The sequence below is a fragment of the Ambystoma mexicanum genome, chromosome 7p (assembly GCF_040938575.1).
Source record: "Ambystoma mexicanum isolate Mex_15411 chromosome 7p, UKY_AmexF1_1, whole genome shotgun sequence".
Lineage (NCBI taxonomy): Eukaryota > Metazoa > Chordata > Amphibia > Caudata > Ambystomatidae > Ambystoma > Ambystoma mexicanum.
This window is the reverse complement of record NC_090939.1, coordinates 494,678,682-494,703,874: the sequence shown is the minus strand read 5'-3', so window position 1 is coordinate 494,703,874 and position 25,193 is coordinate 494,678,682. Positions and strand designations below refer to the sequence as shown.

At 70.1% G+C, this 25,193-nt stretch overlaps 1 protein-coding gene across 1 annotated transcript in view; it reads left to right on the top strand.

Annotated features, from left to right (window-relative positions):
* Nucleotides 1–25,193, top strand: part of NYX (nyctalopin) — a 290,234-nt gene that overhangs the window by 68,822 nt on the left and 196,219 nt on the right. The window lies entirely within an intron of this gene.

The window sequence follows — 25,193 nt, the reverse complement described above, 5'->3', positions numbered from 1 at the left end:
ATGTCTCCCAGCACCCCCACCCCCCCAGCAGTGCAGGGGCACCCTCCACCAGGCCCCCCACTCATGTCTCCCACCCCCCCAGCATCCAGGGGCAGCCTCCACCAGGCCCCCACTCATGTCCAACTCATGTCTCCCATCACCCCCAACCCCTAGCAGTGCAGGGGCAGCCTCCACCAGGCCCCCACTCATGTTTCCCACCACCCCACCCCCCAGCAGTGCAGGGGCACCCTCCACCAGGCCCCCACTCATGTGTCCCACCCCCCAGCATCCAGGGGCAGCCTCCACCAGGCCCCCACTCATGTCCAACTCATGTCTCCCTGCACCCCCACCCCCAGCAGTGCAGGGGCAGCCTCCACCAGGCCCCCACTCATGTCTCCCACCACCCCCACCCCCCAGCAGTGCAGGGGCAGCCTCCATCAGGCCCCCACTCATGTCTCCCATCACCCCCAGCAGTGCCAGGGACAGCCTCCACCAGGCCCCCACTCATGTCCCCCTGCACCCCCACCCCCCAGCATCCAGGGGCAGCCTCCACCAGCCCCCACTCATGTCTCTCTGCACCCCCACCCCCCAGCAGTGCAGGGGCAGCCTCCACCAGGCCCCCACTCATGTCTCCCAGCACCCCCACCCCCTAGCAGTGCAGGGGCAGCCTCCACCAGGCCCCCACTCATGTCTCCCACCACCCCCACCCCCCAGCATCCAGGGGCACCCTCCACCAGGCCCCCACTCATGTCCAACTCATGTCCCCCTGCACCCCCACCCCCCAGCAGTGCAGGGGCAGCCTCCACCAGGCCCCCACTCATGTCTCCCATCACCCCCACGCCGCAGCAGTGCAGGGGCAGCCTCCACCAGGCCCCCACTCATGTCTCCCACCACCCCCACCCCCCAGCAGTGCAGGGGCACCCTCCACCAGGCCCCCACTCATGTCTCCCACCACCCCCACCCCCAGCATCCAGGGGCAGCCTCCACCAGGCCCCACTCATGTCCAACTCATGTCTCGTTGCACCCCCACCCCCCAACAGTGCAGGGGCAGACTCCACCAGGCCCCCACTCATGTCTACCACCACCCACACCCCCCAGCAGTGCAGGGGCAGCCTCCACCAGGCCCCCACTCATGTATCCCATCACTCCCATCACCCCCACCCCCCAGCAGTGCAGGGGCAGCCTCCACCAGGCCCCCACTCATGTCTCCCACCACCCCCAGCATCCAGGGGCACCCTCCACCAGGCCCCCACACATGTCCCCCTGCACCCCCACCCCACAGCATCCAGGGGCAGCCTCCACCAGGCCCCCACTCATGTATCCCTGCACCCCCACTCCCACCCCCAGCAGTGCAGGGGCAGCCTCCACCAGGCGCAGCCTCCACCAGGCCCCCACTCATGTCTCCCACCACCCCCACCCCCCAGCAGTGCAGGGGCAGACTCCACCAGGCCCCCACTTGTGTCTCCCACCACCCCCACCCCCCCAGCATCCAGGGGCACCCTCCCCCAGGCCCCCACACATGTCCCCCTGGACCCCCACCCCACAGCATCCAGGGGCAGCCTCCACCAGGCCCCCACTCATGTCTCCCTGCACCCCCACCCCCCAGCATCCAGGGGCACCCTCCACCAGGCCCCCACTCATGTCCAACTCATGTCTCCCTGCACCCCCAGCAGTGCAGGGGCAGCCTCCATCAGGCCCCCACTCATGTCTCCCAACACTCCCGAGCAGTGCAGTGGCAGCCTCCACCAGGCCCCCACTCATGTCCCCCTGCACCCCCACCCCCCAGCATCCAGGGCACCCTCAACCAGGCCCCCACTCATCTCTCCCATCATCCCCACCCCCAGCAGTGCATGGGCAGCCTCCACCAGGCCCCCACTCATGTCTACCACCACCCCCACCCCCCAGCATCCCAGGGGCACCCTCCACCAGGCCCCCACTCATGTCTCCCATCACCCCACCCCCCAGCAGTGCAGGGGCAGCCTCCACCAGGCCCCCACTCATGTCTCCCATCACCCCCACCCCCCAGCATCCAGGGGCACCCTCTACCAGGCCCCCACTCATGTCCCCCTGCACCCCCACCCCCCAGCATCCAGGGGCAGCCTCCACCAGGCCCCCACTCATGTCTCCCACCACCCCCACCCCCCAGCAGTGCAGGGGCAGCCTCCACCAGGCCTCCCACTCATGCCCCCCTGCACCCCCACCCCCCAGCATCCAGAGGCACCCTCCACCAGGCCCCCACCCATGTCCCCCATCACCCCCACCCCCCAGCAGTGCATGGGCAGCCTCCACCAGGCCCCCACTCATGTCTACCACCACCCCCACACCCCAGCAATGCAGGGGCAGCCTCCACTAGGCCCCCACTCATGTCTCCCACCACCCCCACCCCCAGCAGTGCAGGGGCAGCCTCCACCAGGCCCCCACTCATGTCTCCCATCACCCCAACCACCCAGCATCCAGGGGCAGCCTCCACCAGGCCCCACACTCATGTCTCCCACCACCCCCATCCCCCAGCATCCAGGGGCAGCCTCCACCAGGCCCCCACTCATGTCTTCCACCACCCCCACCCCCCAGCAGGGCAGTGGCAGCCTCCACCAGGCCCCCACTCATGTCCCCCTGAACCCCCAACCCCCAGCATCCAGGGGCACCCTCCACCAGGCCCCCAACCATGTCTCCCATCACCCCCACCCCCTAGCAGTGTAGGGGCAGCCTCCACCAGGCCCCCACTCAAGTCTCCCACCGCCCCCACCCCCCAGCATCCAGGGGCACCCTGCACCAGGCCCCCACTCATGTCTCCCACCACCCCACCCCCCAGCAGTGCAGGGACAGCCTCCACCAGGCCCCCACTCATGTCCCCCTGCACCCCCACCCCCCAGCATCCAGGGGCAGCCTCCACCAGGCCCCCACTCATGTCTCTCTGCACCCCCACCCCCCAGCAGTGCAGGGGCAGCCTCCACCAGGCCCCCACTCATGTCTCCCACCACCCCCACCCCCCAGCATCCAGGGGCACCCTCCACCAGGCCCCCACTCTTGTCCAACTCATGTCCCCCTGCACCCCCACCCCCCAGCAGTGCAGGGGCAGCCTCCACCAGGCCCCCACTCATGTCTCCCACCACCCCCACCCCCCAGCAGTGCAGGGGCAGCCTCCACCAGGCCCCCACTCATGTCTCCCATCACCCCCACGCCGCAGCAGTGCAGGGGCAGCCTCCACCAGGCCCCCACTCATGTCTCCCACCACCCCCACCCCCCAGCAGTGCAGGGGCACCCTCCACCAGGCCCCCACTCATGTCTCCCACCACCCCCACCCCCAGCATCCAGGGGCAGCCTCCACCAGGCCCCCACTCATGTCCAACTCATGTCTCGTTGCACCCCCACCCCCCAACAGTGCAGGGGCAGACTCCACCAGCCCCCACTCATGTCTACCACCACCCACACCCCCCAGCAGTGCAGGGGCAGCCTCCACCAGGCCCCCACTCATGTATCCCATCACCCCCACCCCCCAGCAGTGCAGGGGCAGCCTCCACCAGGCCCCCACTCATGTCTCCCACCACCCCCACCCCCAGCATACAGGGGCACCCTCCACCAGGCCCCCACACATGTCCCCCTGCACCCCCACCCCACAGCATCCAGGGGCAGCCTCCACCAGGCCCCCACTTATGTATCCCTGCACCCCCACCCCCACCCCCCAGCAGTGCAGGAGCAGCCTCCACCAGGCCCAGCCTCCACCAGGCCCCCACTCATGTCTCCCACCACCCCCACCCCCCAGCAGTGCAGGGGCAGCCTCCACCAGGCCCCCACTTGTGTCTCCCACCACCCCCACCCCCCAGCATCCAGGGGCACCTTCCACCAGGCCCCCACACATGTCCCCCTGGACCCCCACCCCACAGCATCCAGGGGCAGCCTCCACCAGGCCCCCACTCATGTCTCCCTGCACCCCCACCCCCCAGCATCCAGGGGCACCCTCCACCAGGCCCCCACTCATGTCCAACTCATGTCTCCCTGCACCCCCAGCAGTGCAGGGGCAGCCTCCATCAGGCCCCCACTCATGTCTCCCACCACTCCCGAGCAGTGCAGGGGCAGCCTCCACCAGGCCCCCACTCATGTCCCCCTGCACCCCCACCCCCCAGCATCCAGGGGCACCCTCCACCAGGCCCCCACTCATCTCTCCCATCATCCCCACCCCCCAGCAGTGCATGGGCAGCCTCCACCAGGCCCCCACTCATGTCTACCACCACCCCCACCCCCCAGCATCCAGGGGCACCCTCCACCAGGCCCCCACTCATGTCTCCCATCACCCCACCCCCCAGCAGTGCAGGGGCAGCCTCCACCAGGCCCCCACTCATGTCTCCCATCACCCCCACCCCCCAGCATCCAGGGGCACCCTCCACCAGACCCCCACTCATGTCCCCCTGCACCCACACCCCCCAGCATCCAGGGGCAGCCTCCACCAGGCCCCCACTCATGTCTCCCACCACCCCCACCCCCCAGCAGTGCAGGGGCAGCCTCCACCAGGCCTCCCACTCATGCCCCCCTGCACACCCACCCCCCAGCATCCAGGGGCACCCTCCACCAGGCCCCCACTCATGTCCCCCATCACCCCCACCCCACCAGCAGTGCATGGGCAGCCTCCACCAGGCCCCCACTCATGTCTACCACCACCCCCACCCCCCAGCATCCTGGGGCACCCTCCACCAGACCCCCACCTCATGTCTCCCATCACCCCCACACCCCAGCAGTGCAGGGGCAGCCTCCACCAGGCCCCCACTCATTTCTCCCACCACCCCCACCCCCCAGCAGTGCAGGGGCAGCCTCCACCAGGCCCCCACTCATGTCTCCCATCACCCCCACCACCCAGCATCCAGGGGCAGCCTCCACCAGGCCCCACACTCATGTCTCCCACCACCCCCACCCCCCAGCATCCAGGGGCAGCCTCCACCAGGCCCCCACTCATGTCTCCCACCACCCCCACCCCCCAGCAGTGCAGGGGCACCCTCCACCAGGCCCCCACTCATGTCTCCCATCACCCCCACCCCCCAGCAGGGCAGGGGCAGCCTCCACCAGGCCCCCACTCATGTCCCCCTGAACCCCCACCCCCCAGCATCCAGGGGCACCCTCCACCAGGCCCCCAACCATGTCTCCCATCACCCCCACCCCCTAGCAGTGCAGGGGCAGCCTCCACCAGGCCCCCACTCAAGTCTTCCCAGCACCCCCACCCCCCAGCAGTGCAGGGGCACCCTCCACCAGGCCCCCACTCATGTCTCCCACCGCCCCCAGCATCCAGGGGCACCCTCCACCAGGCCCCCACTCATGTACAACTCATGTCTCCCTGCACCCCCACCCCCCAGCAGTGCAGGGGCACCCTCCACCAGGCCCCCATTCATGTCTCCCACCACCCCCACCCCCCAGCATCCAGGGGCACCCTCCACCAGGCCCCCACTCATGTCCAACTGATGTCTCCCTGCACCCCCACCCCCCCAGCAGTGCAGGGGCAGCCTCCACCAGGCCCCCACTCATGTCTCCCACCACCCCCACCCCCCAGCAGTGCAGGGGCAGCCTCCACCAGGCCCCCACTCATGTCTCCCATCACCCCCACCACCCAGCATCCAGGGGCAGCCTCCACCAGGCCCCACACTCATGTCTCCCACCACCCCCACCCCCCAGCATCCAGGGGCAGCCTCCACCAGGCCCCCACTCATGTCTCCCACCACCCCCACCCCCCAGCAGTGCAGGGGCACCCTCCACCAGGCCCCCACTCATGTCTCCCATCACCCCCACCCCCCAGCAGGGCAGGGGCAGCCTCCACCAGGCCCCCACTCATGTCCCCCTGCACCCCCACCCCCCAGCATCCAGGGGCACCCTCCACCAGGCCCCCAACCATGTCTCCCATCACCCCCACCCCCCCCAGCAGTGCATGGGCAGCCTCCACCAGGCCTCCACTCATGTCTACCACCACCCCCACCCCCCAGCATCCAGGGGCAGCCTCCACCAGGCCCCAACTCATGTCTCCCACCATCCCCACCCCCCAGCAGTGCAGGGGCAGCCTCCACCAGGCCCCCACTCATGTCTCCCATCACCCCCACCCCCCAGCAGTGCAGGGGCAGCCTCCACCAGACCCCCACTCATGTCTCCCACCACCCCATCCCCCAGCATCCAGGGCACCCTCCACCAGGCCCCCACACATGTCCCCCTGCACCCCCACCCCACAGCATCCAGGGGCAGCCTCCACCAGGCCCCCACTCATTTCTCCCATCACCCCCACCCCCCAGCAGTGCAGGGGAAGCCTCCACCAGGCCCCCACTCATGTCTCCCACCACCGCGACCCCCCAGCATCCAGGGGCACCCTCCACAAGGCCCCCACTCATGTCCAACTCATGTCTCCTTGCACCCCCACCCCCCAGCAGTGCAGGGGCAGCCTCCACCAGGCCCCCACTCATGTCTCCCACCACCCCCACCCCCCAGCAGTGCAGGGGCAGCCTCCACCAGGCCCCCACTCATGTCTCCCATCACCCCCACCCCCCAGCACCAGGGGCAGCCTCCACCAGGCCCCCACACATGTCTCCCATCACCACCACCCCACAGCAGTGCAGGGGCAGCCTCCACCAGGCCCCCACTCATGTCTCCCACCACCCCCACCCCCCAGCAGTGCAGGGGCAGCCTCCACCAGGCCCCTACTCATGTCCCCCTGCACCCCCACCTCCCAGCATCCAGGGGCACCCTCCACCAGGCCCCCACACATGTCCCCCTGCACCCCCACCCCACAGCATCCAGGGGCAGCCCCCACCAGGCCCCCACTCATGTCTCCCACCACCCCCACCCCCCAGCATCCAGGGGCACCCTCCACCAGGCCCCCACTCATGTCCAACTGATGTCTCCCTGCACCCCCACCCCCCAGCAGAGCAGGGGCAGCCTCCCCCAGGCCCCCACACATGTCTCCCACCACCCCCACCCCCCAGCAGTGCAGGGGCACCCTCCACCAGGCCCCCACTCATGTCTCCCGCCACCCCCACCCCCCAGCATCCAGGGGCACCCTCCACCAGGCCCCCACTCATGTCCAACTCATGTCTCCCTGCACCCCCACCCCCCAGCAGTGCAGGGGCAGCCTCCACCAGGCCCCCACTCATGTCTCCCACCACCCCCACCCCCCAGCAGTGCAGGGGCAGCCTCCACCAGGCCCCCACTCATGTCTCCCATAACCCCCACCCCCAGCAGTGCAGGGGCAGCCTCCACCAGGCCCCCACTCATGTCTCCCACCCCCCCCACCCCCCAGCAGTGCAGGGGCACCCTCCACCAGGCCCCCACTCATGTCTCCCACCACCCCCACCCCCCAGCATCCAGGGGCAGCCTCCACCAGGCCCCCACTCATGTCTCTCTGCACCCCCACCCCCCAGCAGTGCAGGGGCAGCCTCCACCAGGCCCCCACTCATGTCTCCCAGCACCCCCACCCCCCAGCAGTGCAGGGGCACCCTCCACCAGGCCCCCACTCATGTCTCCCACCCCCCAGCATCCAGGGGCAGCCTCCACCAGGCCCCCACTCATGTCCAACTCATGTCTCCCATCACCCCCACCCCCAGCAGTGCAGGGGCAGCCTCCACCAGGCCCCCACTCATGTTTCCCACCACCCCCACCCCCCAGCAGTGCAGGCGCACCCTCCACCAGGCCCCCACTCATGTCTCACACCCCCCAGCATCCAGGGGCAGCCTCCACCAGGCCCCCACTCATGTCCAACTCATGTCTCCCTGCACCCCCAACCCCCAGCAGTGCAGGGGCAGCCTCCACCAGGCCCCCACTCATGTCTCCCACCACCCCCACCCCCCAGCAGTGCAGGGGCAGCCTCCACCAGGCCCCCACTCATGTCTCCCATCACCCCCAGCAGTGCAGGGACAGCCTCCACCAGGCCCCCACTCATGTCCCCCTGCACCCCCACCCCCCAGCATCCAGGGGCAGCCTCCACCAGGCCCCCACTCATGTCTCTGCACCCCCACCCCCCAGCAGTGCAGGGGCAGCCTCCACCAGGCCCCCACTCATGTCTCCCAGCACCCCCACCCCCTAGCAGTGCAGGGGCAGCCTCCACCAGGCCCCCACTCATGTCTCCCACCACCCCCACCCCCCAGCATCCAGGGGCACCCTCCACCAGGCCCCCACTCATGTCCAACTCATGTCCCCCTGCACCCCCACCCCCCAGCAGTGCAGGGGCAGCCTCCACCAGGCCCCCACTCATGTCTCCCATCACCCCCACGCCGCAGCAGTGCAGGGGCAGCCTCCACCAGGCCCCCACTCATGTCTCCCACCACCCCCACCCCCCAGCAGTGCAGGGGCACCCTCCACCAGGCCCCCACTCATGTCTCCCACCACCCCCACCCCCAGCATCCAGGGGCAGCCTCCACCAGGCCCCCACTCATGTTCAACTCATGTCTCGTTGCACCCCCACCCCCCAACAGTGCAGGGGCAGACTCCACCAGGCCCCCACTCATGTCTACCACCACCCACACCCCCCAGCAGTGCAGGGGCAGCCTCCACCAGGCCCCCACTCATGTATCCCATCACTCCCATCACCCCCACCCCCCAGCAGTGCAGGGGCAGCCTCCACCAGGCCCCCACTCATGTCTCCCACCACCCCCAGCATCCAGGGGCACCCTCCACCAGGCCCCCACACATGTCCCCCTGCACCCCCACCCCACAGCATCCAGGGGCAGCCTCCACCAGGCCCCCACTCATGTATCCCTGCACCCCCACTCCCACCCCCCAGCAGTGCAGGGGCAGCCTCCACCAGGCGCAGCCTCCACCAGGCCCCCACTCATGTCTCCCACCACCCCCACCCCCCAGCAGTGCAGGGGCAGCCTCCACCAGGCCCCCACTTGTGTCTCCCACCACCCCCACCCCCCAGCATCCAGGGGCACCCTCCCCCAGGCCCCCACACATGTCCCCCTGGACCCCCACCCCACAGCATCCAGGGGCAGCCTCCACCAGGCCCCCACTCATGTCTCCCTGCACCCCCACCCCCCAGCATCCAGGGGCACCCTCCACCAGGCCCCCACTCATGTCCAACTCATGTCTCCCTGCACCCCCAGCAGTGCAGGGGCAGCCTCCATCAGGCCCCCACTCATGTCTCCCAACACTCCCGAGCAGTGCAGTGGCAGCCTCCACCAGGCCCCCACTCATGTCCCCCTGCACCCCCACCCCCCAGCATCCAGGGGCACCCTCAACCAGGCCCCCACTCATCTCTCCCATCATCCCCACCCCCAGCAGTGCATGGGCAGCCTCCACCAGGCCCCCACTCATGTCTACCACCACCCCCACCCCCCAGCATCCAGGGGCACCCTCCACCAGGCCCCCACTCATGTCTCCCATCACCCCACCCCCCAGCAGTGCAGGGGCAGCCTCCACCAGGCCCCCACTCATGTCTCCCATCACCCCCACCCCCCAGCATCCAGGGGCACCCTCCACCAGGCCCCCAACCATGTCTCCCATCACCCCCACCCCCTAGCAGTGCAGGGGCAGCCTCCACCAGGCCCCCACTCAAGTCTCCCAGCACCCCCACCCCCCAGCAGTGCAGGGGCACCCTCCACCAGGCCCCCACTCATGTCTCCCACCGCCCCCAGTATCCAGGGGCACCCTCCACCAGGCCCCCACTCATGTCCAACTCATGTCTCCCTGCACCCCCACCCCCCAGCAGTGCAGGTGCACCCTCCACCAGGCCCCCATTCATGTCTCCCACCACCCCCACCCCCCAGCATCCAGGGGCACCCTCCACCAGGCCCCCACTCATGTCCAACTGATGTCTCCCTGCACCCCCACCCCCCCAGCAGTGCAGGGGCAGCCTCCACCAGGCCCCCACTCATGTCTCCCACCACCCCCACCCCCCAGCAGTGCAGGGGCAGCCTCCACCAGGCCCCCACTCATGTCTCCCATCACCCCCACCACCCAGCATCCAGGGGCAGCCTCCACCAGGCCCCACACTCATGTCTCCCACCACCCCCACCCCCCAGCATCCAGGGGCAGCCTCCACCAGGCCCCCACTCATGTCTCCCACCACCCCCACCCCCCAGCAGTGCAGGGGCACCCTCCACCAGGCCCCCACTCATGTCTCCCACCACCCCCACCCCCCAGCATCCAGGGGCAGCCTCCACCAGGCCCCCACTCATGTCTCTCTGCACCCCCACCCCCCAGCAGTGCAGGGGCAGCCTCCACCAGGCCCCCACTCATGTCTCCCAGCACCCCCACCCCCCAGCAGTGCAGGGGCACCCTCCACCAGGCCCCCACTCATGTCTCCCACCCCCCAGCATCCAGGGGCAGCCTCCACCAGGCCCCCACTCATGTCCAACTCATGTCTCCCATCACCCCCACCCCCAGCAGTGCAGGGGCAGCCTCCACCAGGCCCCCACTCATGTTTCCCACCACCCCACCCCCCAGCAGTGCAGGGGCACCCTCCACCAGGCCCCCACTCATGTGTCCCACCCCCCAGCATCCAGGGGCAGCCTCCACCAGGCCCCCACTCATGTCCAACTCATGTCTCCCTGCACCCCCACCCCCAGCAGTGCAGGGGCAGCCTCCACCAGGCCCCCACTCATGTCTCCCACCACCCCCACCCCCCAGCAGTGCAGGGGCAGCCTCCATCAGGCCCCCACTCATGTCTCCCATCACCCCCAGCAGTGCAGGGACAGCCTCCACCAGGCCCCCACTCATGTCCCCCTGCACCCCCACCCCCCAGCATCCAGGGGCAGCCTCCACCAGGCCCCCACTCATGTCTCTCTGCACCCCCACCCCCCAGCAGTGCAGGGGCAGCCTCCACCAGGCCCCCACTCATGTCTCCCAGCACCCCCACCCCCTAGCAGTGCAGGGGCAGCCTCCACCAGGCCCCCACTCATGTCTCCCACCACCCCCACCCCCCAGCATCCAGGGGCACCCTCCACCAGGCCCCCACTCATGTCCAACTCATGTCCCCCTGCACCCCCACCCCCCAGCAGTGCAGGGGCAGCCTCCACCAGGCCCCCACTCATGTCTCCCATCACCCCCACGCCGCAGCAGTGCAGGGGCAGCCTCCACCAGGCCCCCACTCATGTCTCCCACCACCCCCACCCCCCAGCAGTGCAGGGGCACCCTCCACCAGGCCCCCACTCATGTCTCCCACCACCCCCACCCCCAGCATCCAGGGGCAGCCTCCACCAGGCCCCCACTCATGTCCAACTCATGTCTCGTTGCACCCCCACCCCCCAACAGTGCAGGGGCAGACTCCACCAGGCCCCCACTCATGTCTACCACCACCCACACCCCCCAGCAGTGCAGGGGCAGCCTCCACCAGGCCCCCACTCATGTATCCCATCACTCCCATCACCCCCACCCCCCAGCAGTGCAGGGGCAGCCTCCACCAGGCCCCCACTCATGTCTCCCACCACCCCCAGCATCCAGGGGCACCCTCCACCAGGCCCCCACACATGTCCCCCTGCACCCCCACCCCACAGCATCCAGGGGCAGCCTCCACCAGGCCCCCACTCATGTATCCCTGCACCCCCACTCCCACCCCCCAGCAGTGCAGGGGCAGCCTCCACCAGGCGCAGCCTCCACCAGGCCCCCACTCATGTCTCCCACCACCCCCACCCCCCAGCAGTGCAGGGGCAGACTCCACCAGGCCCCCACTTGTGTCTCCCACCACCCCCACCCCCCCAGCATCCAGGGGCACCCTCCCCCAGGCCCCCACACATGTCCCCCTGGACCCCCACCCCACAGCATCCAGGGGCAGCCTCCACCAGGCCCCCACTCATGTCTCCCTGCACCCCCACCCCCCAGCATCCAGGGGCACCCTCCACCAGGCCCCCACTCATGTCCAACTCATGTCTCCCTGCACCCCCAGCAGTGCAGGGGCAGCCTCCATCAGGCCCCCACTCATGTCTCCCAACACTCCCGAGCAGTGCAGTGGCAGCCTCCACCAGGCCCCCACTCATGTCCCCCTGCACCCCCACCCCCCAGCATCCAGGGGCACCCTCAACCAGGCCCCCACTCATCTCTCCCATCATCCCCACCCCCAGCAGTGCATGGGCAGCCTCCACCAGGCCCCCACTCATGTCTACCACCACCCCCACCCCCCAGCATCCAGGGGCACCCTCCACCAGGCCCCCACTCATGTCTCCCATCACCCCACCCCCCAGCAGTGCAGGGGCAGCCTCCACCAGGCCCCCACTCATGTCTCCCATCACCCCCACCCCCCAGCATCCAGGGGCACCCTCCACCAGGCCCCCACTCATGTCCCCCTGCACCCCCACCCCCCAGCATCCAGGGGCAGCCTCCACCAGGCCCCCACTCATGTCTCCCACCACCCCCACCCCCCAGCAGTGCAGGGGCAGCCTCCACCAGGCCTCCCACTCATGCCCCCCTGCACCCCCACCCCCCAGCATCCAGAGGCACCCTCCACCAGGCCCCCACCCATGTCCCCCATCACCCCCACCCCCCAGCAGTGCATGGGCAGCCTCCACCAGGCCCCCACTCATGTCTACCACCACCCCCACCCCCAGCATCCTGGGGCACCCTCCACCAGGCCCCCACTCATGTCTCCCATCACCCCCACACCCCAGCAATGCAGGGGCAGCCTCCACTAGGCCCCCACTCATGTCTCCCACCACCCCCACCCCCCAGCAGTGCAGGGGCAGCCTCCACCAGGCCCCCACTCATGTCTCCCATCACCCCAACCACCCAGCATCCAGGGGCAGCCTCCACCAGGCCCCACACTCATGTCTCCCACCACCCCCATCCCCCAGCATCCAGGGGCAGCCTCCACCAGGCCCCCACTCATGTCTTCCACCACCCCCACCCCCCAGCAGGGCAGTGGCAGCCTCCACCAGGCCCCCACTCATGTCCCCCTGAACCCCCAACCCCCAGCATCCAGGGGCACCCTCCACCAGGCCCCCAACCATGTCTCCCATCACCCCCACCCCCTAGCAGTGTAGGGGCAGCCTCCACCAGGCCCCCACTCAAGTCTCCCACCGCCCCCACCCCCCAGCATCCAGGGGCACCCTGCACCAGGCCCCCACTCATGTCTCCCACCACCCCACCCCCCAGCAGTGCAGGGACAGCCTCCACCAGGCCCCCACTCATGTCCCCCTGCACCCCCACCCCCCAGCATCCAGGGGCAGCCTCCACCAGGCCCCCACTCATGTCTCTCTGCACCCCCACCCCCCAGCAGTGCAGGGGCAGCCTCCACCAGGCCCCCACTCATGTCTCCCACCACCCCCACCCCCCAGCATCCAGGGGCACCCTCCACCAGGCCCCCACTCTTGTCCAACTCATGTCCCCCTGCACCCCCACCCCCCAGCAGTGCAGGGGCAGCCTCCACCAGGCCCCCACTCATGTCTCCCACCACCCCCACCCCCCAGCAGTGCAGGGGCAGCCTCCACCAGGCCCCCACTCATGTCTCCCATCACCCCCACGCCGCAGCAGTGCAGGGGCAGCCTCCACCAGGCCCCCACTCATGTCTCCCACCACCCCCACCCCCCAGCAGTGCAGGGGCACCCTCCACCAGGCCCCCACTCATGTCTCCCACCACCCCCACCCCCAGCATCCAGGGGCAGCCTCCACCAGGCCCCCACTCATGTCCAACTCATGTCTCGTTGCACCCCCACCCCCCAACAGTGCAGGGGCAGACTCCACCAGCCCCCACTCATGTCTACCACCACCCACACCCCCCAGCAGTGCAGGGGCAGCCTCCACCAGGCCCCCACTCATGTATCCCATCACCCCCACCCCCCAGCAGTGCAGGGGCAGCCTCCACCAGGCCCCCACTCATGTCTCCCACCACCCCCACCCCCAGCATACAGGGGCACCCTCCACCAGGCCCCCACACATGTCCCCCTGCACCCCCACCCCACAGCATCCAGGGGCAGCCTCCACCAGGCCCCCACTTATGTATCCCTGCACCCCCACCCCCACCCCCCAGCAGTGCAGGAGCAGCCTCCACCAGGCCCAGCCTCCACCAGGCCCCCACTCATGTCTCCCACCACCCCCACCCCCCAGCAGTGCAGGGGCAGCCTCCACCAGGCCCCCACTTGTGTCTCCCACCACCCCCACCCCCCCAGCATCCAGGGGCACCTTCCACCAGGCCCCCACACATGTCCCCCTGGACCCCCACCCCACAGCATCCAGGGGCAGCCTCCACCAGGCCCCCACTCATGTCTCCCTGCACCCCCACCCCCCAGCATCCAGGGGCACCCTCCACCAGGCCCCCACTCATGTCCAACTCATGTCTCCCTGCACCCCCAGCAGTGCAGGGGCAGCCTCCATCAGGCCCCCACTCATGTCTCCCACCACTCCCGAGCAGTGCAGGGGCAGCCTCCACCAGGCCCCCACTCATGTCCCCCTGCACCCCCACCCCCCAGCATCCAGGGGCACCCTCCACCAGGCCCCCACTCATCTCTCCCATCATCCCCACCCCCCAGCAGTGCATGGGCAGCCTCCACCAGGCCCCCACTCATGTCTACCACCACCCCCACCCCCCAGCATCCAGGGGCACCCTCCACCAGGCCCCCACTCATGTCTCCCATCACCCCACCCCCCAGCAGTGCAGGGGCAGCCTCCACCAGGCCCCCACTCATGTCTCCCATCACCCCCACCCCCCAGCATCCAGGGGCACCCTCCACCAGACCCCCACTCATGTCCCCCTGCACCCACACCCCCCAGCATCCAGGGGCAGCCTCCACCAGGCCCCCACTCATGTCTCCCACCACCCCCACCCCCCAGCAGTGCAGGGGCAGCCTCCACCAGGCCTCCCACTCATGCCCCCCTGCACACCCACCCCCCAGCATCCAGGGGCACCCTCCACCAGGCCCCCACTCATGTCCCCCATCACCCCCACCCCCCAGCAGTGCATGGGCAGCCTCCACCAGGCCCCCACTCATGTCTACCACCACCCCCACCCCCCAGCATCCTGGGGCACCCTCCACCAGACCCCCACTCATGTCTCCCATCACCCCCACACCCCAGCAGTGCAGGGGCAGCCTCCACCAGGCCCCCACTCATTTCTCCCACCACCCCCACCCCCCAGCAGTGCAGGGGCAGCCTCCACCAGGCCCCCACTCATGTCTCCCATCACCCCCACCACCCAGCATCCAGGGGCAGCCTCCACCAGGCCCCACACTCATGTCTCCCACCACCCCCACCCCCCAGCATCCAGGGGCAGCCTCCACCAGGCCCCCACTCATGTCTCCCACCACCCCCACCCCCCAGCAGTGCAGGGGCACCCTCCACCAGGCCCCCACTCATGTCTCCCATCACCCCCACCCCCCAGCAGGGCAGGGGCAGCCTCCACCAGGCCCCCACTCATGTCCCCCTGAACCCCCACCCCCCAGCATCCAGGGGCACCCTCCACCAGGCCCCCAACCATGTCTCCCATCACCCCCACCCCCTAGCAGTGCAGGGGCAGCCTCCACCAGGCCCCCACTCAAGTCTCCCAGCACCCCCACCCCCCAGCAGTGCAGGGGCACCCTCCACCAGGCCCCCACTCATGTCTCCCACCGCCCCCAGCATCCAGGGGCACCCTCCACCAGGCCCCCACTCATGTACAACTCATGTCTCCCTGCACCCCCACCCCCCAGCAGTGCAGGGGCACCCTCCACCAGGCCCCCATTCATGTCTCCCACCACCCCCACCCCCCAGCATCCAGGGGCACCCTCCACCAGGCCCCCACTCATGTCCAACTGATGTCTCCCTGCACCCCCACCCCCCCAGCAGTGCAGGGGCAGCCTCCACCAGGCCCCCACTCATGTCTCCCACCACCCCCACCCCCCAGCAGTGCAGGGGCAGCCTCCACCAGGCCCCCACTCATGTCTCCCATCACCCCCACCACCCAGCATCCAGGGGCAGCCTCCACCAGGCCCCACACTCATGTCTCCCACCACCCCCACCCCCCAGCATCCAGGGGCAGCCTCCACCAGGCCCCCACTCATGTCTCCCACCACCCCCACCCCCCAGCAGTGCAGGGGCACCCTCCACCAGGCCCCCACTCATGTCTCCCATCACCCCCACCCCCCAGCAGGGCAGGGGCAGCCTCCACCAGGCCCCCACTCATGTCCCCCTGCACCCCCACCCCCCAGCATCCAGGGGCACCCTCCACCAGGCCCCCAACCATGTCTCCCATCACCCCCACCCCCCCCAGCAGTGCATGGGCAGCCTCCACCAGGCCTCCACTCATGTCTACCACCACCCCCACCCCCCAGCATCCAGGGGCAGCCTCCACCAGGCCCCAACTCATGTCTCCCACCATCCCCACCCCCCAGCAGTGCAGGGGCAGCCTCCACCAGGCCCCCACTCATGTCTCCCATCACCCCCACCCCCCAGCAGTGCAGGGGCAGCCTCCACCAGACCCCCACTCATGTCTCCCACCACCCCATCCCCCAGCATCCAGGGCACCCTCCACCAGGCCCCCACACATGTCCCCCTGCACCCCCACCCCACAGCATCCAGGGGCAGCCTCCACCAGGCCCCCACTCATTTCTCCCATCACCCCCACCCCCCAGCAGTGCAGGGGAAGCCTCCACCAGGCCCCCACTCATGTCTCCCACCACCGCGACCCCCCAGCATCCAGGGGCACCCTCCACAAGGCCCCCACTCATGTCCAACTCATGTCTCCTTGCACCCCCACCCCCCAGCAGTGCAGGGGCAGCCTCCACCAGGCCCCCACTCATGTCTCCCACCACCCCCACCCCCCAGCAGTGCAGGGGCAGCCTCCACCAGGCCCCCACTCATGTCTCCCATCACCCCCACCCCCCAGCACCAGGGGCAGCCTCCACCAGGCCCCCACACATGTCTCCCATCACCACCACCCCACAGCAGTGCAGGGGCAGCCTCCACCAGGCCCCCACTCATGTCTCCCACCACCCCCACCCCCCAGCAGTGCAGGGGCAGCCTCCACCAGGCCCCTACTCATGTCCCCCTGCACCCCCACCTCCCAGCATCCAGGGGCACCCTCCACCAGGCCCCCACACATGTCCCCCTGCACCCCCACCCCACAGCATCCAGGGGCAGCCCCCACCAGGCCCCCACTCATGTCTCCCACCACCCCCACCCCCCAGCATCCAGGGGCACCCTCCACCAGGCCCCCACTCATGTCCAACTGATGTCTCCCTGCACCCCCACCCCCCAGCAGAGCAGGGGCAGCCTCCCCCAGGCCCCCACACATGTCTCCCACCACCCCCACCCCCCAGCAGTGCAGGGGCACCCTCCACCAGGCCCCCACTCATGTCTCCCGCCACCCCCACCCCCCAGCATCCAGGGGCACCCTCCACCAGGCCCCCACTCATGTCCAACTCATGTCTCCCTGCACCCCCACCCCCCAGCAGTGCAGGGGCAGCCTCCACCAGGCCCCCACTCATGTCTCCCACCACCCCCACCCCCCAGCAGTGCAGGGGCAGCCTCCACCAGGCCCCCACTCATGTCTCCCATAACCCCCACCCCCAGCAGTGCAGGGGCAGCCTCCACCAGGCCCCCACTCATGTCTCCCACCCCCCCCCACCCCCCAGCAGTGCAGGGGCACCCTCCACCAGGCCCCCACTCATGTCTCCCACCACCCCCACCCCCCAGCATCCAGGGGCAGCCTCCACCAGGCCCCCACTCATGTCTCTCTGCACCCCCACCCCCCAGCAGTGCAGGGGCAGCCTCCACCAGGCCCCCACTCATGTCTCCAAGCACCCCCACCCCCCAGCAGTGCAGGGGCACCCTCCACCAGGCCCCCACTCATGTCTCCCACCCCCCAGCATCCAGGGGCAGCCTCCACCAGGCCCCCACTCATGTCCAACTCATGTCTCCCATCACCCCCACCCCCAGCAGTGCAGGGGCAGCCTCCACCAGGCCCCCACTCATGTTTCCCACCACCCCCACCCCCCAGCAGTGCAGGCGCACCCTCCACCAGGCCCCCACTCATGTCTCACACCCCCCAGCATCCAGGGGCAGCCTCCACCAGGCCCCCACTCATGTCCAACTCATGTCTCCCTGCACCCCCAACCCCCAGCAGTGCAGGGGCAGCCTCCACCAGGCCCCCACTCATGTCTCCCACCACCCCCACCCCCCAGCAGTGCAGGGGCAGCCTCCACCAGGCCCCCACTCATGTCTCCCATCACCCCCAGCAGTGCAGGGACAGCCTCCACCAGGCCCCCACTCATGTCCCCCTGCACCCCCACCCCCCAGCATCCAGGGGCAGCCTCCACCAGGCCCCCACTCATGTCTCTCTGCACCCCCACCCCCCAGCAGTGCAGGGGCAGCCTCCACCAGGCCCCCACTCATGTCTCCCAGCACCCCCACCCCCTAGCAGTGCAGGGGCAGCCTCCACCAGGCCCCCACTCATGTCTCCCACCACCCCCACCCCCCAGCATCCAGGGGCAGCCTCCACCAGGCCCCCACTCATGTCCAACTCATGTCCCCCTGCACCCCCACCCCCAGCAGTGCAGGGGCAGCCTCCACCAGGCCCCCACTCATGTCTCCCACCACCCCCACCCCCCAGCAGTGCAGGGGCAGCCTCCACCAGGCCCCCACTCATGTCTCCCATCACCCCACGCCGCAGCAGTGCAGGGGCAGCCTCCACCAGGCCCCCACTCATGTCTCCCACCACCCCCACCCCCAGCATCCAGGGGCAGCCTCCACCAGGCCCCCACTCATGTCCAACTCATGTCTCGTTGCACCCCCACCCCCCAACAGTGCAGGGGCAGACTCCACCAGGCCCCCACTCATGTCTACCACCACCCACACCCCCCAGCAGTGCAGGGGCAGCCTCCACCAGGCCCCCACTCATGTATCCCATCACCCCCACCCCCCAGCAGTGCAGGGGCAGCCTCCACCAGGCCCCCACTCATGTCTCCCACCACCCCCACCCCCAGCATCCAGGGGCACCCTCCACCAGGCCCCCACACATGTCCCCCTGCACCCCCACCCCACAGCATCCAGGGGCAGCCTCCACCAGGCCCCCACTCATGTATCCCTGCACCCCCACCCCCACCCCCCAGCAGTGCAGGGGCAGCCTCCACCAGGCCCAGCCTCCACCAGGCCCCCACTCATGTCTCCCACCACCCCCACCCCTCAGCAGTGCAGGGGCAGCCTCCACCAGGCCCCCACTTGTGTCTCCCACCACCCCCACCCCCCCAGCATCCAGGGGCACCCTCCACCAGGCCCCCACACATGCCCCCCTGGACCCCCATCCCACAGCATCCAGGGGCAGCCTCCACCAGGCCCCCACTCATGTCTCCCTGCACCCCCACCCCCCAGCATCCAGGGGCACCCTCCACCATGCCCCCACTTATGTCCAACACATGTCTCCCTGCACCCCCAGCAGTGCAGGGGCAGCCTCCATCAGGCCCCCACTCATGTCTCCCACCACTCCCGAGCAGTGCAGGGGCAGCCTCCACCAGGCCCCCAGTCATGTCCCCCTGCACCCCCACCCCCCAGCATCCAGGGGCACCCTCCACCATGCCCCCACTCATCTCTCCCATCATCCCCACCCCCCAGCAGTGCATGGGCAGCCTCCACCAGGCCCCCACTCATGTCTACCACCACCCCCACCCCCCAGCATCCAGGGGCACCCTCCACCAGGCCCCCACTCATGTCTCCCATCACCCCACCCCCCAGCAGTGCAGGGGCAGCCTCCACCAGGCCCCCACTCATGTCTCCCATCACCCCTACCCCCCAGCATCCAGGGGCACCCTCCACCAGGCCCCCACTCATGTCCCCCTGCACCCCCACCCCCCAGCATCCAGGGGCAGCCTCCACCAGGCCCCCACTCATGTCTCCCACCACCCCCACCCCCCAGCAGTGCAGGGGCAGCCTCCACCAGGCCTCCCACTCATGCCCCCCTGCACCCCCACCCCCCAGCATCCAGGGGCACCCTCCACCAGGCCCCCACTCATGTCCCCCATCACCCCACCCCCCAGCAGTGCATGGGCAGCCTCCACCAGGCCCCCACTCATGTCTACCACCACCCCCACCCCCCAGCATCCTGGGGCACCCTCCACCAGGCCCCCACTCATGTCTCCCATCACCCCCACACCCCAGCAGTGCACGGGCAGCCTCCACCAGGCCCCCACTCATGTCTCCCATCACCCCCACCCCCCAGCAGCGCAGGGGCAGCCTCCACCAGGCCCCCACTCATGTCTCCCACCACCCCCACCCCCCAGCATCCAGGGGCACCCTCCACCAGGCCCCCACACATGTCCCCCTGCACCCCCACCCCACAGCATCCAGGGGCACCCTCCACCAGGCCGCCACTCATGTCCAACACATGTCTCCCTGCACCCCCACCCCCCAGCAGTGCAGGGGCAGCCTCCACCAGGCCCCCACTCATGTCTCCCACCACCCCCACCCCCCAGCAGTGCAGGGGCAGCCTCCACCAGGCCCCCACTCATGTCCCCCTGCACCCCCACCCCCCAGCATCCAGGGGCACCCTCCACCAGGCCCCCACTCATGTCTCCCACCACCCCCACCCCCCAGCATCCAGGGGCACCCTCCACCAGGCCCCCACACATGTCCCGCTGCACCCCCACCCCACAGCATCCAGGGGCACCCTCCACCAGGCCGCCACTCATGTCCAACTCATGTCTCCCTGCACCCCCACCCCCCAGCAGTGCAGGGGCAGCCTCCACCAGGCCCCCACTCATGTCCCCCTGCACCCCCACCCCCCAGCAGTGCAGGGGCAGCCTCCACCAGGCCCCCACTCATGTCTCCCACCACCCCCACCCCCCAGCAGTGCAGGGGCAGCCTCCACCAGGCCCCCACTCATGTCCCCCTGCACCCCCACCCCCCTGCATCCAGGGGCACCCTCCACCAGGCACCCACTCATTTCCAACTCATGTCTCCCTGCAGCGCCATCCCCCAGCAGTGCAGGAGCAGCCCCCACCAGGCCCCCACTCATGTCTCCCACCACCCCCACCCCCCAGCAGTGCAGGGGCACCCCACCAGGCCCCCACTCATGTCTCCCACCACCCCCACCCCCCAGCATCCAGGGGCACCCTCCACCAGGCCCCCACTCATGTCCAACTCATGTCTCCCTGCACCCCCACTCCACAGCAGTGCAGGGGCAGCCTCCACCAGGCCCCCACTCATGTCTCCCACTACCCTCACCCCCCAGCAGTGCAGGGGCAGCCTCCACCACGCCCCCACTCTTGTCTCCCATTACCCCCACGCCCCAGCATCCAGGGGCAGCCTCCACCAGGCCCCCACTCATGTCTCCCATCACTCCCACCCCCCAGCATCCAGGGGCAGCCTCCACCAGGCCCTCACTCATGTCTCCCATCACCCCCACCCGCCAGCAGTGCAGGGGCAGCCTCCACCAGGCCCCCACTCATGTACCCCAGCACCCCGACCCCCCAGCATCCAGGGGCAGCCTCCACCAGGCCCCCACTCATGTCTCCCTGCACCCCCACCCCCCAGCAGTGCAGGGGCAGCCTCCACCAGGCCCCCACTCATGTCTCCCACCACCCCCACCCCCCAGCATCCAGGGGCACCCTCCACCAGGCCCCCACACATGTCCCCCTGCACCCCCACCCCACAGCATCCAGGGGCAGCCTCCACCAGGCCCCCACTCAAGTCTCCCATCACCCCCACCCCCCAGCAGTGCAGGGGCAGCCTCCACCAGGCCCCCACTCATGTCTCCCACCACCCCCACCCCCCAGCATCCAGGGGCACCCTCCACCAGGCCCCCACTCATGTCCAACTCATGTCTCCCTGCACCCCCACCCCTCAGCAGTGCAGGGGCAGCCTCCACCAGGCCCCCACTCATGTCTCCCACCACCCCCACCCCCCAGCATCCAGGGGCACCCTCCACCAGGCCCCCACACATGTCCCCCTGCACCCCCACCCCAAAGCATCCAGGGGCAGCCTCCACCAGGCCCCTACTCATGTCTCCCATCACCCCCACCCGCCAGCAGTGCAGGGGCAGCCTCCACCAGGCCCCCACTCATGTCACCCTGCACCCCCACCCCCCAGCATCCAGGGGCACCCTCCACCAGGCCCCCACACATGTCCCCCTGCACCCCAACCCCACAGCATCCAGGGGCAACCTCCACCAGGCCCCCACTCATGTCTCCCACCACCCGCACCCCCCAGCATCCAGGGGCACCCTCCACCAGGCCCCCACTCATGTCCAACTCATGTCTCCCTGCACCCCCACCCCTCAGCAGTGCAGGGGCAGCCTCCACCAGGCCCCCACTCATGTCTCCCACCACCCCCACCCCCCAGCATCCAGGGGCACCCTCCACCAGGCCCCCACACATGTCCCCCTGCACCCCCACCCCAAAGCATCCAGGGGCAGCCTCCACCAGGCCCCTACTCATGTCTCCCATCACCCCCACCCCCAGCAGTGCAGGGGCAGCCTCCACCAGGCCCCCACTCATGTCCCCCTGCACCCCCACCCCCCAGCGTCCAGGGGCACCCTCCACCAGGCCCCCACACATGTCCCCCTGCACCCCAACCCCACAGCATCCAGGGGCCACCTCCACCAGGCCCCCACTCATGTCTCCCACCACCCCCACCCCCCAGCATCGAGGGGCACCCTCCACCAGGCCCCCACTCATGTCCAACTCATGTCTCCCTGCACCCCACCCCCCAGCAGTGCAGGGGCACCCTCCACCAGGCCCCCACTCATGTCTCCCACCACCCCCACCCCCCAGCATCCAGGGGCACCCTCCACCAGGCCCCCACTCATGTCCAACTCATGTCTCCCTGCACCCCCACCCCCCAGCAGTGCAGGGGCAGCCTCCACCAGGCCCCCACTCATGTCTCCCACCACCCCCACCCCCCAGCAGTGCAGGGGCAGCCTCCGCCAGGCCCCCACTCATGTCTCCCATCACCCCCACCACCCAGCATCCAGGGGCAGCGTCCACCAGGCCCCCACTCATGTCTCCCATCACCCCCACCCCCCAGCAGTGCAGGGGCAGCCTCCACCAGGCCCCCACTCATGTCTCCCTGCACCCCCACCCCCCAGCATCCAGGGGCACCCTCCACCAGGCCCCCACTCATGTCCAACTCATGTCTCCCTGCACCCCCAGCAGTGCAGGGGCAGCCTCCATCAGGCCCCCACTCATGTCTCCCACCACTCCCCAGCAGTGCAGGGGCAGCCTCCACCAGGCCCCCACTCATGTCCCCCTGCACCCCCACCCCCAGCATCCAGGGGCACCCTCCACCAGGCCCCCACTCATGTCTCCCATCATCTCCACCCCCCAGCAGTGCATGGGCAGCCTCCACCAGGCCCCCACTCATGTCTACCACCACCCCCACCCCCCAGCATCCAGGGGCACCCTCCACCAGGCCCCCACTCATGTCTCCCATCACCCCACCCCCCAGCAGTGCAGGGGCAGCCTCCACCAGGCCCACACTCATGTCTCCCATCACCCCCACCCCCCAGCAGTGCAGGGGCAGCCTCCACCAGGCCCCCACTCATGTCTCCCACCACCCCCACCCCCCAGCATCCAGGGGCACCCTCCACCAGGCCCCCACTCATGTCCCCCTGCACCCCCACCCCCCAGCATCCATGGGCAGCCTCCACCAGGCCCCCACTCATGTCTCCCACCACCCCCACCCCCCAGCAGTGCAGGGGCAGCCTCCGCCAGGCCCCCACTCATATCCCCCTGCACCCCCACCCCCCAGCATCCAGGGGCACCCTCCACCAGGCCCCCACTCATGTCCCCCATCACCCCCACCCCCCAGCAGTGCATGGGCAGCCTCCACCAGGCCCCCACTCATGTCTACCACCACCCCCACCCTCCAGCATCCAGGGGCACCCTCCACCAGGCCCCCACTCATGTCTCCCATCACCCCCACACCCCGGCAGTGCAGGGGCAGCCTCCACCAGGCCTCCACTCATGTCTCCCATCACCCCCACCCCCCAGCAGTGCAGGGGCAGCCTCCACCAGGCCCCAAGTCATGTCTCCCACCACCCCCACCCCCCAGCATCCAGGGGCACCCTCCACCAGGCCCCCACACATTTTCCCCCTGCACCCCCACCCCACAGCATCCAGGGGCACCCTCCACGAGGCCCCCACTCATGTCCAACTCATGTCTCCCTGCACTCCCACCCCCCAGCAGTGCAGGGGCAGCCTCCACCAGGCCCCCACTCATGTCTCCCACCACCCCCACCCCCAGCAGTGCAGGGGCAGCCTCCACCAGGCCCCCACTCATGTCCCCCTGCACCCCCACCCCCCAGGGGCACCCTCCACCAGGCCCCCACTCATGTCTCCCACCACCCCCACCACCCTGCATCCAGGGGCACCCTCCACCAGGCCTCCACCAGGCCCCCACTCATGTCTCCCTGCACCCCCACCCCCCAGCAGTGCAGGGGCAGCCTCCACCAGGCCCCCACTCATATCTCCCACCACCCCCACCCCCCAGCAGTGCAGGGGCAGCCTCCACCAGGCCCCCACTTGTGTCTCCCACCACCCCCACCCCCCAGCATCCAGGGGCACCCTCCACCAGGCCCCCACACATGTCCCCCTGCACCCCCACCCCCCAGCAGTGCAGGGGCACCCTCCACCAGGCCTCCACTCATGTCTCCCATCACCCCCACCCCCCAGCAGTGCAGGGGCAGCCTCCACCAGGCCCCAAGTCATGTCTCCCACCACCCCCACCCCCCAGCATCCAGGGGCACCCTCCACCAGGCCCCCACACATTTTCCCCCTGCACCCCCACCCCACAGCATCCAGGGGCACCCTCCACGAGGCTCCCACTCATGTCCAACTCATGTCTCCCTGCACTCCCACCCCCCAGCAGTGCAGGGGCAGCCTCCACCAGGCCCCCACTCATGTCTCCCACCACCCCCACCCCCAGCAGTGCAGGGGCAGCCTCCACCAGGCCCCCACTCATGTCCCCCTGCACCCCCACCCCCCAGGGGCACCCTCCACCAGGCCCCCACTCATGTCTCCCACCACCCCCACCCCCCTGCATCCAGGGGCACCCTCCACCAGGCCTCCACCAGGCCCCCACTCATGTCTCCCTGCACCCCCACCCCCCAGCAGTGCAGGGGCAGCCTCCACCAGGCCCCCACTCATATCTCCCACCACCCCCACCCCCCAGCAGTGCAGGGGCAGCCTCCACCAGGCCCCCACTTGTGTCTCCCACCACCCCCACCCCCCAGCATCCAGGGGCACCCTCCACCAGGCCCCCACACATGTCCCCCTGCACCCCCACCCCCCAGCAGTGCAGGGGCACCCTCCACCAGGCCCCCACTCATGTCGCCCACCACCCCCACCCCCCAGCATCCG